The 14,956-nt window shown below is 46.2% G+C and overlaps 1 pseudogene; it reads left to right on the top strand.

The window, feature by feature from the left end:
• The window catches only part of LOC129689809 (40S ribosomal protein S2-like), a 34,158-nt pseudogene extending 19,558 nt beyond the window's left edge, over window positions 1-14,600 (top strand).
• The last annotated feature ends 356 nt before the right edge of the window (window positions 14,601-14,956 follow it).

Here is a 14,956-nt window from a genome sequence, read left to right as displayed (position 1 = left end):
TTCTTTCTTTCTTTCTTTCTTTCTTTCTTTCTTTCTTTCTTTCTTTCACAGGACATGTCCAGTTCTATCCTAGGTCTCTGGGTTATCAGATCTTTGATTCCTGTCCCTCAGGCAGTGGCATGGGTCTCAAGCTGGGCCAGAGATTAGCCACTTAGCCACTCCCACAATTTCTGAGCCACCTCCCCACTCCCACCCCCCAACACATCTTGCAGGCAGGACAAAAGTAGGTCAAAGGTTTTGTGCCTGGATTGATGTCCCAAGCCCTCCACTGGAAACTTTGCCTGTACACCTGTAATCTCAGTGCTCAAGAGATAAAGGTAGAAGGACTGAGTTGCACGTCAACCTGAGATATACAATTAGTTTCAGCTTGGAGTTACATAGTGAAGTTTTTGGTTTTTGTTTCAAGTAAATAAGGCCAAACAACAACAACAAAAAACCCAACATACTCTTTGTAAAAGTTGTGAGAAGTACAGAAAAGAAAAGATAAAATAATAAAAATAATATATTGAAGAAACTATCCAAAAGCCCACAATATAGAAGCAATTAACGATATCAGCTCCACATGCCGTTTTAAATGGGATGACTCATCAAATTCCTCCCTTCAAGGCTGAGAGAGCCTATGCAGAAGAGGAGGTGGAAAGATTGTAGCAGCCAGAGGGGATGGATGCCTCCAGAGGTGATAGTGTCTTCCAGAGACAACAGGATAGATATGAACTCAGAGACTATGTCAGCACAAACAAGATCGGAACAGGTTCAAGCCAGAAGGAATCTCAGAACTCAGAGGCAGAGTGGACACGGGCTCCCCTCCAGAACCAAGAAATTATCTGCAATTGCTGCTTACTGCAAAGAGAAAAACAGTTTTCTCCAATGAAGTCTCACCAGGAATATTAGCCATACCTTAAGGCAGGCCCCATGCTCAGGGGTAACACAAAGCAAACTCAATAGTGTTTTTTGTAGACTTTTTGTCTTATTTTGCTTTGCTTGAGCTTTTGTTGTGGTTGTTTTTGTCTTATCAGTCTTTTGCTTATTTATTTTGATTTTCATCTTTTAAGGTTTTGTGGGTAATTTTGTATATGTTCATTCCTTGGCTTTGTTTTATTTTGTTTTAAAGAGAAAGAAAAAACAAAGCTAGGTGAGCAAAAAGGTAGGAAGAATCTGGGAGGAACTGGGTAAAGAAAAATGTGATCAAAATATATTCTAAGAATGAGGTTTGTTTCTTTCAATAAAAATGTTTTAAAAGACTGTAAAAATATTCACTTCATAACTTCAGAACTGAAGCTGAGGAAGGAGAAATGGTGGGCCAATAAGCCTCCGTATGCTCTGAAGAAGAAAACCCTGTTTTCTTCAGTTAGTTGAAGAAACATGATTGTCTACAAACCTGGGAGATTACCTTCTACAATGAATCCAAATCGACCTCCATTCTGCCCAACCCTGACCTGTAGTATCCGCCTCCTGAAGTCCGTGGTCCCTCAGAGCTGAGGAAATCATGCTGGTCTTTGATGGCCTTCAAGTTAGTGTGACATGTGCTTTGTTATCACAAGTGTGGAGGTCATGACAAACCATTCTGAGGCCCTGAACTTCAAGACCTAGGCAGGTGCTGTAATCCTCTGTGCTAAAAAAAATCTTCCTCTAGGAAATATCTCCCTCCATGCAGAAAGTTTGTGCAGCTCAGCTCAGTGCTCCTGGGGCAGCAGTGAACCTCTCTCCTGTAATATTTATGGTGAGTTGTTGGCAGTATACAGAACTGTCTTGCCAGATGGAGTACTAATGTCCTCCAGTAAAGTCAGAGAACCCACTCCCAGAATGATGTTGAGTTCACAGGATCAGACCAGTAGAGCTGTGCTTCATGAATATTTAAATTTTTGAATAAATATGTGTCACTAAGTGAGACCTGGATAGCTATCAAGTATTTCAGGAGTGCTTGCACTGATAGGGAAATACAGCCACTGGAACAGACAAGACAACGTCGTCTACTGTGTTAAACATTCTGTCAATAGTTGTGTACATCATGACTAAATCGTTTACCAGCTTTTCTTCCATGAACACAGACACTCACTCCCTGGTGATTCTACAGTAAAGAGAAGGTATGTGAGTTGGGACAGGGCTCAACAGTTAAGTATTTGCTGTGGAAAGGGTGACCAGAGTTGGGATTCCTAAAAACCCATGCCACGTGGGCACAGTGACCCACCTGTGACTCCAGCCCAGGAAGGTGGAGACAGGGGATCCCCAGAAGGTGGAGTCTTAGCTAGCAAGACTCCATATTGATTGACACACCATCCTCAAGAGTACTGAGTGACTGAGCATGATTCCTGACACCAACCCCAGGCCTTCAAATGTTCATGTGCACATGTACCTACCTACACCTGTGTGTACTCACACGTAGGCATATACACGCACACACGCACCCCATACACCAAAAAAGTGTAGAAGGCCTGTAAGTGGTCATTCAACCTTGTGACCATTGATTGAGCTGGTTCTATAGAGTTTCAGAACAATGCTCACTCCAAGTTCTGAACTTCTCTGGATCAATAGACAGCTGCCCTGCAGTTAGCCCAATCTGATATCGAGGAGAACACTGCTTTCAAAGAGAAGAACTTTACCCGATGAAAAGAGAGTTGAATCTGACATTAGAGATTGAAGTTGGAAGTCCAGACAGACCGACAGCTAACCAAATGTTCAGTTCATCTCTTCATGATTCCAAGCCTGTCTCAAAATTGTCCATTCCTGAAATTAAGAAGAATAGCAGTTGACATGGAAAATGGTTGTTGACCTATAGTGAGAGAAGAAGATGAGAGAATTGTTTGGATGGTGAAACTCTGGATGTGTTTTAAGAAAACGGAAAGGGAGGATGAGATGTAGGTGAAGGAGAAAAGATCTGCAGTGGGCCTCAGATATTGTAGGGGATCAGGACTGAGTGACTTACAGATCCATAGCGAATCAGTGTGAGACAGACTCACAACCCAGCCCCAATGTCTGTCCTTCCTGCTTCTGTCCTTTCTCCTTCCCTATCCCATGTCTCTCTCTCTCTCTCGCAGCTTCTGAGGCTGTGTCTCTGTCAAAGTAAACCAAAGGCACACATGCTGAGGCCACACACAAAGAAAGCCTAATGTTTGGAGTCTGGTTCTGAACCCCGGAGCACCTTACTTTCTCCACACACCATCTTCTCATCTAAAAAGCCAGAGTGACTGCAGGGTCCCCACACAGGCACTTTTCTTCGCTCTTACTTTCATCTCTGAGCCATCTCATGCTCTTATTGAATGCATTCACTCTCAAGTCGTTTGCCTCTTGTTGGTTCCCTTGAGGTGCATTTGCCTCATAAGACTTGAACGCTCCCGATCCTCCTGCCCACGTGTTGCTGAGTGGGGCTTGGAAACAACTTACTGCTTGTGGTGGTTTGAATGAAAAATGGTGACATACATGCTCGTGTGTTTGACCCCTTGGCCCACTACTGGCACTGCTATTTGGTAAGGTTATGAAACCGTTAGGCAGTACAGCATTGATAGAGAAAAGTCACTGGGATGAGCCTCTGACAGTTTATAGCTTTGCCCTGCTTCCAATCGACAGGCCCCTCCCCATTGCTTTCCAGATGCAGTTAATATGTGATCACTCAGCCTCCTGCTTCTCCGCCATTGCTATGCCACACCCACCAAAATGGACTCTTTCTCTGGAACCATAAGCCACACTAGACTTTGCCTCTATAAGTTGCTTCAGGTCATGGTGTTTAGAACAGTAATAGGAGAGTAACTAATACAGCACCACAAATTGCTCCACCTACGTAAGAAGCCCAAGTGTCATGGTGTTCTGGCTGCCTGGCTACCATATTGCAATTCCCTAGCTTGCCTGCTCTCTCAGCCAGTAGAAACAGTTTCACGACTTTCCTGTCTCCTTCTGCCATTACCCACACCTTCAGCTAAGAACCTTGCTTTTTACAGCACGGGGAAAATTGAAGCAATCAAAAGAATATTTTTAGGTCCTCTCACAAATATGTCCACAAATGTGCCCATAGTTTCAGACAAATGCTCTGCCTTGCCATCTGTGGCTAACGATGGATTGTCCACTTCTTAGCTAAAGCTGTTTCAGGAGGGGCAGTATCGTTACAGGTAGGAATATGGGAGAAAGGCATAGGCAGATGAAGGCTCGGACATCCATGAAGATGCACCTAAAAGGCAAAGTACACCAAAAAATTGCCAGCAATTCACAAGAAGCTAGGAAGAAGCATAGTTCCTCCTCACAGTTCTGGGAGAAACCAGCCCTGCAAAAGACTTGATCTGGACCTCTGGCCTTTAGAACTGGGAGACTAGACTTTCACCATTTAAGCCACTCTATTGTTCTGTGTAAACTAACCCTTCAGTCACCAGCAGAGGCTAGCTCCCAGCCCTCACAGCTGCTACACTCTGCTGCTCTGCTCTCTCACAGTGTTCTCCAGCACTGTAGTCTGCCTTCTCCTTCAGTGCAGGGCGTTTCCTCTCTGTGGTCCTCATCAGCATCTACACAGATTGTAATCTGTCCATCAGATAACTTTTAATTCTCGTTCACCCTTCTTCTGCTCCAGGCTTCCCTTTTTAATCTGCAACATTTGGCAGCAATAATTCTTGTGCTAATGCACTGTCTCCAGTTCTTCTCCTACTTCTCCTTAACTGTATGAAAGGAGGTTGGCCTGTCACTGCTAAATATAAAGGATCTACACAAGCTCACCAATGATTCCCTGTTCTCAGCCTTGCTCTTACCTGACCATCTAGGGATATTCAACACGGAACTTCATTGTTTCCTCCTGAGGCTCCTTCCTTCCCTTGGTTTCTGATGGCTCTGATTCTCTTATCCTTTGGGTGGTGGTTTATCTTTTCTAAGCCTACTGATTTTTTTGAGTTTGGTTCTGAGTTTGGTTCTTCTTTGTTCCTATATAATCCCTCGGTGAGTTCAGCCAGACTCAAGGTTTGCCCTATCATCTATGCATCGAAGACTCCTGCAGCCAGCCTAGCCTTGCATGGCCTATGGCTCTTCTAGTAGGTACTCAAACATTAGAATGTTCCCAAATACACTCCCCATTTTTCTCCAAAAGCCTGCCAGAAAATGTTGATTTTTCCAGCTCAGTGAAGGACACCTCCATCTTACAGGTGTTCAAGCCTTAATCTAGTATCCCTTTAAAATTCTGCTTTCTCTGTTGCCTCAGACCCTCCAAGTAGAGGAGTCCTGATCACTCTACACTTTAACTATCTCTTTAATGTTAACCTTTCTCATCATCTGTGCCAAGCCACCTCTGCAGTAGTGCCCCTCTCTTCCCTGGCACCTGACAGTCTACTCTCAGTGCAGGAGTCAAAGAACATGTAAAACACAAGCTACATTCTCAGTTTTCCTTCGGCTTCCTCTGTTAGCCTCCTTCTTGGTTCTTCTTGATTAAGACAGAATGCATAGGCTTAAAGACCCCTTTGACTAGCCTCTTGGTCTCTCATTTCATGTCCTTCATCTCACCTGTCTCTCCCCTTCTCCTTCCCCTCCAGCTATGAGGCTTCTTCGCTATCCTAGAGCATCCGGGTTGTAATCAAAGTCCTTGTACCAGCTGGTTCCTCTGCTCCAAAAGCCATGCCATAGGTTTCTCAAGAGCACTGACCTCAACTCTACTCCAGTACCCTTCCTTCAATACGGTTTCCTGGAAATCAACTAATCCTGGAGCTTCTGCTCACAAACACTTCTTTTCCCATCGATTAGCTCCTAACACACACACTTTACTCATTCACGACATTTACCACATTTCTGCCTCCCCGTGCAGGCATCAAGCTCTGGGTTTCGGTCTTGTTTCTATGAGGATGACATAAGTAGTGCATACACACACAAGAGAAAAAGAGAAAAAGAGAGAGAGAGAGAGAGAGAGAGAGAAGAACAGGAAAATGACTGTCACAATGTTGAGAAGAGCATCTGCCACCAAATCAGCAATCATGACCATCATCACTATAAACCAAATGGCTCCAAATTGACGATCTCTGCTTTGGGCTGACACACCTTCCTCAATGAGCAAGGAGTGACTGAGCCTGACTCCTGACACCAACTCCACGTCTCTATGCATGTGTACCTACACCTGTGTGCACTCACACATAGGCATATACACATACGTGTGTACACTACACACCAGAAAACGAAAACAGAAAAAAAGGTTTAGAAGGCCTGCAGGGGGTCATTTAACCTCGTGGCCATTGACTGAACGTGTTCTACAGCATCTCGGATCATTAGCTAATAATCATTAGCCACCATCAGCATAACCTCCACCCTTTAGACTCAAAGATCTGGGAATGTGGCTAGCAGAGCACCCCTTGAGTAAAGACCAGGGGTGAAGGAGCACAGCAGGAACACTTGCGGGTTTAATGAAGCTCAGTCAAGACTCATTTATTTCCAGTTGACTTTGCAGAGGTTCTCTGAGTTTTCACTCAACTGCTCTCTTGTGCCAGGCTTGAATGAATCCCTTGAACCAGCTCTGGCAGGACTCTGCTGAAATCACTGCTCTGTGCTGCTTGGGAGAACCACAGGCCCAATTTAGCCAGCAGGAAATAAAAATTAATAACCTCAGAGAAACCTCAGCCTGATTTTACTATTACCTCATTTCTAGGGTTTTTCAGTCATTAAGACCACATAAGAAAATTAATCCCAAACCTGAGAGCTGGTAGTGGTTCTCGATTCTGAACAAGGACAGGCAGGCTCCCAAATTCCAATGATCAGCAGAGAATACAAACCATTTTTAATAATTTTAGGGTGGAAAATTGGCCTAATGGCAGTGCAGTTTTATGTAACATTTCTGTCTATAATTTGTAAATCTGGGTTTAGAGGTCAGGGGTAAAAGGGAGGAGGACTAAGTCTCAAGATGTGATGGTGAAGGTAAGGAACAATTGGACTCTAGGTATATCTGAAGTAGAGTCCGTTGGGATATTCTGGTGTGAGAGAAACATGGGTTTCCCACACAACAGCATAGTTTAGGGCCTGAGCTCCTGAAGGAAGAGAATGGGACTTAGATGAGACGAAAAGGAATCCATGTGACTGTAGGACACTCCTAGTGTCTTGCTCCTGTGTGGCTGTGACAATATAGGCTACCCTAAAGTGTTTTGTACATAAGTATGTTTATTTCTACTCTGTGTCCTTTCCTCCATTGTTCTGGGAACAAGAAACGTTCCAACCTCAGAGCCTTAACCACTGGACCCTCCCCGCCTGGCTTGCTGGCTTTCTTCAAAATATGTGACTCTTCTGAACAGTTTTGCAGAGCAGAACTACTCAAATCAACAACACACACACACACACACACACACACACACACACAGATCTTCTGAGTGAACACAAACCCTCAACATGAAGAGCTTGTCTGAAAGTCTTGGTATCTGTTTAATGCCGTGCAGCAGGAGCGGGGAGAGAGTTCCATGACAGAAGGCATTTAAGAAGAGACTATGGAAACCTCTTATGCTTCTGAACACTTGGGGTGTGAGCAGAGCCCTTTGAGCAGGAGGATTCCTGATGCTCAATGACTGCTTGTCCACTGAGGCTTGCCTGAAAGAGGGGACTTGGTAAGAAGAAAAAGGGTCAAGAACGGGAACTATAAATTCAGGGTCTCCCAGGGCCTGATATTACTTTATTTTACTTTCTATCTGCAACAATGGTGATGAAAGTTCAGGAGTGAATGAAGTAGCATTATGCAAAGGAAACCTCATCTGGGTTGTTTGGTGGTGACGGGTTGAGGGAGAGGGGTGCTTAGCGCACTGTAGAAAGGAATACAGCCATGTGGCAGCATGGCTGATGTCAGTACTCAGGAGGCTCCAGACAGTCCAGTGATGGCCAGGAGAGAGACAGGGGCTCAGCCAGTGTCTCAAAGATGGTTCTATGGCCATTCTCACTGTGGGGCTGTTTTCAAACATCCGACTGCTGTCTTTAGCAAGGTGCGGTCAAGACTGTTGGTTTAGTAATGACACCATCATTCCCTCCCCATCAGCCTTCTTATAAGAGTAGTATTTGCACTACAAGCTAGAAATTCTAGTGACCTAGGAATATCTGTGAGGATTCTGGGGCAAATAGGCATCAGGGGAATCATTAAGGACGGCTGTATCAGAACCTAAGCACCCACCTGACTCTCAGAAGAATAGTGAGGTAGGTCTGTCTCCCAGCACGATCAAGGGGATAAGAGAGGACTGAGCAATGTGAGAAGCCACATTTGTCTAGAGGCATCACTGGGGACCGCTGCCGTCCTTTATTGAAAGCCATGGATGAAACAGCCCCCAAAACCCATATGCTCTTAAGGAGTCACACTGGTCATTCTTAATGCTTGAGGAGTGGTATTCGAACCTCAAAATGTTCTTCAATGAAGAAGGAGTAGCTATTATCTATAGGGAGTCCTGGTGTGAGAATGAAGGACACATCCAGGTAGACGGCCCATGTAGGGAGAGAGCCGCAGGCAGAACTGAGGCTTTTTTTTTTCCAGGTTGGGGCTGACTGGGAAGCCACTGAGTCTTTGTTGACAGGTTACATCACCTCTCTACATCACGGTCTCTTCATCTATGAAATGGGAGGATGGGTCTCTAACTTCTTCAGGTAGTTATTCAGTTCATTCTGACAGCGAGGTAGAAACGTAAATGGAGGAATATACTTTTCAGGATAGCAGGTATATGTTGCAAGGAATGGCCCAGTCTAGCACAGTCTGGAAATGACCTTGAGTGGCACAGTTATATCAGCTAGGACCTGATACCTAACAAGCTACCCTATAACTAGTCACTTAAGTCTGTGGTTCAGCTGGGTGATTCTGCTGAACTCTGAGCAGGACTTGGCCAGTCTGACTTCATGTCTGTCGTTAGTCACCTGGGAAGTTTCTGGTGACTCTGTGATCAGCTCTCTCCACATGTCCCTCATATCTGTCCAGCAGCTTAGCCTGACCCCGTTGGCAATAGCAGAGGCCCAAGAGACAAAATGAATGCTCCGAAAGCTTTTGATGTGACTGAGTTTAATAATGATCTTGTGTAAGCCTCCAGGTTAAACCCAAAGAATATGGGAGAGTCAGAAACAGAGTGTAAAGACATGCTGCCGTGGAAAACTAAGGCAGCGAGCTTTCTACACAGTCGCTGCTAGAGGAGAAAAATGAGTATGAGAATTAACAAGAAGAAGGTTAGGAAGTCAACTCGCAGCAGGAACTTGAACTGGGCAAGAGGGTTTCAAGAAAAGAAAAGGCTTAATCTTAGGTTCGTTCGAACTTGGTCCTTGAACGGGATCTGATAGCCTGGCCTGAGTGACCAGAACACAGGATACACTGATCTGGTGACCAGTGTTTGCAGCCGGTAGGGCACTGGTATGGAAGACGCTAAGACAGCTGGGTAACAGATGGCCGGGAGGAGGTGGGGATGTAGGGCTCTTACTGTGCTGCCGTTTGCTCAAAAGCCCATCTTTCAACGTCATTCCCATGTTGCGTAGCTGATTTTTTTTCCTTACTTCCCCCATTTCAGAATGAAGTTCTCCTTCCCAATGTCGTAATTAATCAGTTGTCCTAAAGAGAACAAATAATCTATGGGGCAGTTTAAAAGGAACAGAATAAGACAAAAAGTAAAAGTTATCATTCCCATTTTATAGTTGAGGCCAGTCTCAGTTAATAGATGGCAGCCAGGACCAAATGGAGACTCCTAACTCCAAGGCCTTTGCTAATTCCTTTGATCTATGCTGATTCTGGCTCTGGGATGCATGGAATCCTTCAGATATGCATGTATGGAGAAGCTATATAAAACAGAGAGAAGTAGGCAGAGTCCCCGGGGCACCCTGGCACAGGGAGAGATTTACAGGACAGAGACACAGATGCGTAGCTGGCAAGAAGCTGTGTCTTTCCCGTGCAACCTGGATACCATCCCAGTAGGCAGGTCCTGGCTAAAGACTGTGACTCCTTAGCTTCCGCTGCAGTCCAGCTTCAAACTCCAGCATCTCTTCAGTGCCGAAGTCCTCCTGGGAAAGCTTAACTCCCATCAGTGGCCTACGAAGTACCACCAACACAACAGTGGGACTCTGCTCCTCCACGGCTTCTCTTTAGACTGTAGAGTCTACTCTTGCTATACATCAGGAAGCTGCTGAAGCAGGTAGCTATCACAGCGTGACTGCCGGACATTAGGTATTCAAGGCTGGCGGAAATCGTATGTGGCTATACAATGGGTCTCGGGAGCCACTGAAAGGGCACGGTTATAAAGAACATTCTGGATGGGAGGGTCCGTGACAGTCACCAGATTGTCAGAGCGGGTTCTCAAACCCAGACTCATAACGGTATAGAATTCGCGTTCCGTGCCCAAACCTTTGCTCAGAGCCCAGGAAGACGGGGCAGATCTCTGTTAACAACCCATGGCATTTCCTGCCATCTGTACCTGTCTTCTAGACTGAGGGGTACGCAAGTGGTCCCATTAGGACCATGTCAGAGCATTTTCTTGCCCGTGGCCAGGATATGGAGTCTGTGCCAAAGCTCCTGGGAGAAGTACAGAAACAACCTCTTTGAGAGCATTGAGAGTTCTGGAAGGGGCTGAGTTTTAAATCTGCGTGCTCAAAGACAGCTAATGAATAGCTCCGTTGCATCCTCCAAAATAAGTATTTTCTCGAAATCTCAGAATTGTCTTGTTTAGAGATTAGGTGTGACACCAGTGGCGCTTAGGAGCACATAGCCAAACTCTGTCTGTGCTGAAGGAAATCCTCTGGTGTCACCTGGTGGCGGATATATGCTACTGCACCTTTCACGACCCGTCTGCAACAGTCCTTTCTAAAACTACTTCGAACCCCGCCCATTTCTGCTTCTTTGTGCGTTAGCACCCAGAGACTTTGAAATCTTCAAAATGATGGCAGTGACATGGCCAGACTTTCTTTCTCACTGCCCAGATCTCTCCACTTCTGTGCAGTACCTCCATGTGACTTCCCTGACACTCTCCCCTCTCCTTGTGACAGGGGTATCTCATCCAAAGTAGAGATGGGGACAGCTGCCCATCCTCTCTGCTGCCACTTTTCTGAGAATTTTCTTCTGAGCAGCATCCTCTATTCAAAGTGGTCATCCTTGACTTTCCAGCGTCCTTTGCTTTATTAGAGACTCTCGGAGGCCCCAGTCACATTCTGCTCGGGGCTCACGCTGCACCTGGCACACGCGCAGGGATGAGAGATGAACACCTCATCCAGGGAGCAGCACAGCACACACAGGAGCCAGCAGATCCTGTCAGGTCTGTTAGCATGACCAGCTGTCTGTCTGCTCTCTGGAGCCTGTGGAGAGCAGGCTGGTTGGGCTTGGGAACTCAGGGTCCTTCAGGGTACCTGGGACAAAGCTGGACAGCTGAGGATGGAGGGAGGGTAGGGATATTAGCATTGGGAGCAATCCTGTCTAGAGCAATGGTTCTCAACCGATGGGTCATGACTTCTGGGGTGTCAAGTGACCCTTTCACAGGGGTCCCTTAAGACCGTCAGAAAGCTCAGGTATTTACAATATGATTCACAACAGTAGCAAAATTACAGTTATGAAGAAGCATCAAAAATAACTTTATGTTTGGGGGTCACCCCAGCATGAAGACCTCTATTAAAGGGTGTCAGCATTAGGAAGGTTAAGAACGGCTGTTCTAGAGACTCCACTGAGGAAGAAAGTGGCGGGAGGCGGGAGGCCAGCTGGAAGGGGTAACACAGTGACAGAGATGGATGCTATTTTGTGGCAGGAATACTGGGGTCTCTGCTGTGACGATGAGCAGCCACAGCAGTGCCTACAGGAGGCAGAGCCAGAGGTGGAGAAGGCGGACGCCCTAGACTGGAGCTGGGAAAAAGGCCCTGAACCCAAGGGAGATGGTTTCTCCTTCAGTGAGCAGGTATGAAATGGAAACGTGGGCACAAATGCCAGACGGAAGGTTAGCTAAAGCTAGGGATGGGTGGGAGATGCCATACCGCAAAAGCTTACCTAGCAACATTTGAATTGATAAGCGTCTTGGTGAAATTATGGCATCCATTCGATGACTGAATAGAGAGAGTCAAAAAGACACTGGGAGTCTAAAGCAGAGAGTTGCACATGGCTTCAGTGAGATGAAAGTAGATTATGCTGCTGGGTTCAAAGTGCAAGTACAAGAGGGTTGGCTTGGATTGATTAAGAGCAGCCAAACAGTTGCAGCATCCATGGATGATGGTCGCTGTTGTGGTTTGAACATGAGAGATCCCCGAAAGTTCATCTGCTGCACTCTGGGTTCCCAGATTATGACACTGTTTTGAAGTGTATAGAACCTTTAGGAGCCTGGCTGGCAATAAAGCAGTTACTGGGGAGGGCCTGGGAAGTCCTCTCTGTCTCTGCCTTCTGTGTGTGTGTGTGTGTGTGTGTGTGTGTGTGTGTGTGTGTGTGTGTGCGCGCGCGCGCTGCCCAGTTTCCTGGTCCCACTTTGTAAGGCAGTCACTCTTTCTATTGCTCCTCCCACCACATACAGAGCCACGCCCCTGCCAGACCTTCCCCGATTAAGATTTCTCTGAAGTTATGAACCAAAATAAATCTCTCCTCCCTTAAGCTGCTTCTGGACAAACTTCATCCCAGCAATGCAAGGATGACAGGCGCGTTTCAATTCTGCTAAAGTCGGCTGTGATGCTCTAAAAGCAGGTGCTCTGAGGCTGACGATACAGAGTCTTGGCCTTCGAGGTTTCCTACCTAGCATCTACTCTTTCACCCCTGTCTGAAGCTATGAAGCTATGAGTGCTGTGGTTATTGAAACAGGGGCCTTTTCTCTCATTTAGTTCCAGGCAATGGGATTTTAATCATAAATCGGGGCTAGTTCCCTGGGACTCACTCTCAAAACTGAATAACCACAAGGTAAGGTTACAAGTAAGGCTCCCAAATACCTCTGACACTTGGAGAAACTTGGCATAAATGGGGCACTAAGACCCCTGACAGAAATTTCTGTTTCTGTGGGGGGGAGGGTAGAGGTCAGAGGACCACCGCCTTGATGAAACTGGAGCAAGGCAGGAGGGTAACCCAGAAAACCCAGCTGCAGGCGCTGTTTCCCATCCTAAGCCCCCCAAAAGAAATGCTCTTGCCCGTGCCTCACACATAGTCAGGACCAACGACAAACATGATAAAAGGGTGTGCCTGAAACTGCTTCTTGTTACGGTCTGCCCCTGGCATCTGTTGGTTATTGCATATAAGCATGTATACAGCTGGTGCCACAGTGCCAGCTCCCCAGGAAACTGGGGCAGAAAGACCTCTTGAGCCCAAGAGGTCAAAGTTACCCTGGACAAGACGGTGAGATCTTGCCCTTAAAAACATTACAAAAGACAATAAATAAATAAATGAATCTAAGAGTCGCTTGGATTTATAAAAACCCAACTGCTTATAAAAGAATTTCCTTTCCAAGATAAATGTGAGCACATTCACCTATTCTTCTGGTTTTCCATGAGCTGCTTATGAACCACGTGTCATTGAATGACGCCATGGATGGGTTGTGAGGTGACAAGGAGGTACCGAGAGCTTCAGCCCAAACTCGGCGTGTCTGAAGAACACAACACAAAGGAACCAGATCATCTATTACCTCCTCCACGTCAGGCTTCGGTCCGCGCGCCTCAGCCTTTACCTCGTGTGTTTCCCCGCTATCCCTGCACAGTGTGGTGGCGCCGCTGAGTTTATACAGCCATCACCGGTTTCGGGGCCCTCTCCTCACCCCACACACAGCCCCTTCCTTTGTGCATTCCTCCAGCCCAGCAAACCTCTGGTCTGCTTCCTGCCTCTCTATTGTTTTGCTTTTCTAGAATTTTCATATAAATGAAACCATGAAGCATTTGCCTTTGATGTTTAGTTTCTTCACTTACAATGATGTCTCTGATGACGGCCCCTGTCTTACAAGTATGTGTAACTTATTCGTTATTTTTAGATCTTCTTTTCAGGTGCAACAGCCCCCCACACACAATTTTTAACAAATTTCACCTACCACATGGAGAGCTGTAGTTCCCAGGTTTGTTATTTGTGGGTTTGCAATTCTCTCACTACGACTTACATAAACTGCCCCCTGCCCCATGGAAGCCTTGCAGCCTTTAAAGCAGAGCTTCTGCATTGGCTTGTCAGCCTATTGTGTAGAAAGATAAAGTGATGATTTGTGAAACGTCCCTTTCAGTCACTCAGTATACACAGTACCGGATTACTGTGTAAAACTGTATTTCTCATTGAAGACTAGAGTAAAAATATTTCTTGGAGGAACATTTATTTAGGCAGTGCCAAATAATCTTTGTAATAAGACACTGAAGACTCTTAGAATAAATTAACAGTCTATTCGGGTCCACAAAGATCATGTGATCCCATAACGCACTCTGCAGAATAGGAGGACAAGGCCCCTGGGAGAAAGTTAACTTCCCGAGGCCGAACAAGAAGCAAGCCTGGTGTTCACCTGGTGACTCCATTTTCCTCTGCACCAGAAGCTTCCCAGCTCCTCTGCAGCCCCACGCTGTTTTCCACCTCTCAGGTCCTGCCAGTACGCTTGGCAGAGCTCTTGGAGCTCGTGACCTCTCCCACTTCTCGCTGGACACTGCAGTGCTCTGGCAGACGCCGGCCTCAGACACTATGCCCTCTGCTCTTGCTCATTGTCCAGTATTGGGCCAGCTGGCTTTCCATCAGGGACTAGGCTCCAAATGGAACAAAGCAAGCTTTACCATCAACACCCAGCGGCTCGTACACAACCCTGGCATTTTGCTGAAAATCATGTAAATTGCCCAGGAACATATGAATTGAATTTCTCACTCAGGAATACAGTATGTCAGAGCTTCAAGGACAGGTTGACACAGGGTCCCAGGACTCACAACACTTAAAAGAGCTGCCCTCTCCCCAGTTCCAGAGTTACTCTGGAGTACTCCATCCCTGTCAGCTTTTAGGGGCTTTTTCTCTCAGCAAGGCAAGCACCACTTGGCTTTCTTTCTGATTGGCCAGTCGTGGCTACTCTTCTGTCCAGGTAACAAAGCTACCCTTTGAAGGAAGATTGCC

This window comes from Psammomys obesus, unplaced genomic scaffold, assembly GCF_907164565.1.
Source record: "Psammomys obesus unplaced genomic scaffold, mPsaObe1.curated_primary_1811, whole genome shotgun sequence".
NCBI classification, from domain to species: Eukaryota; Metazoa; Chordata; class Mammalia; order Rodentia; family Muridae; genus Psammomys; species Psammomys obesus.
Note: the sequence above shows the minus strand (reverse complement) of the source record. Positions and strands in the feature narration are given on the sequence as shown.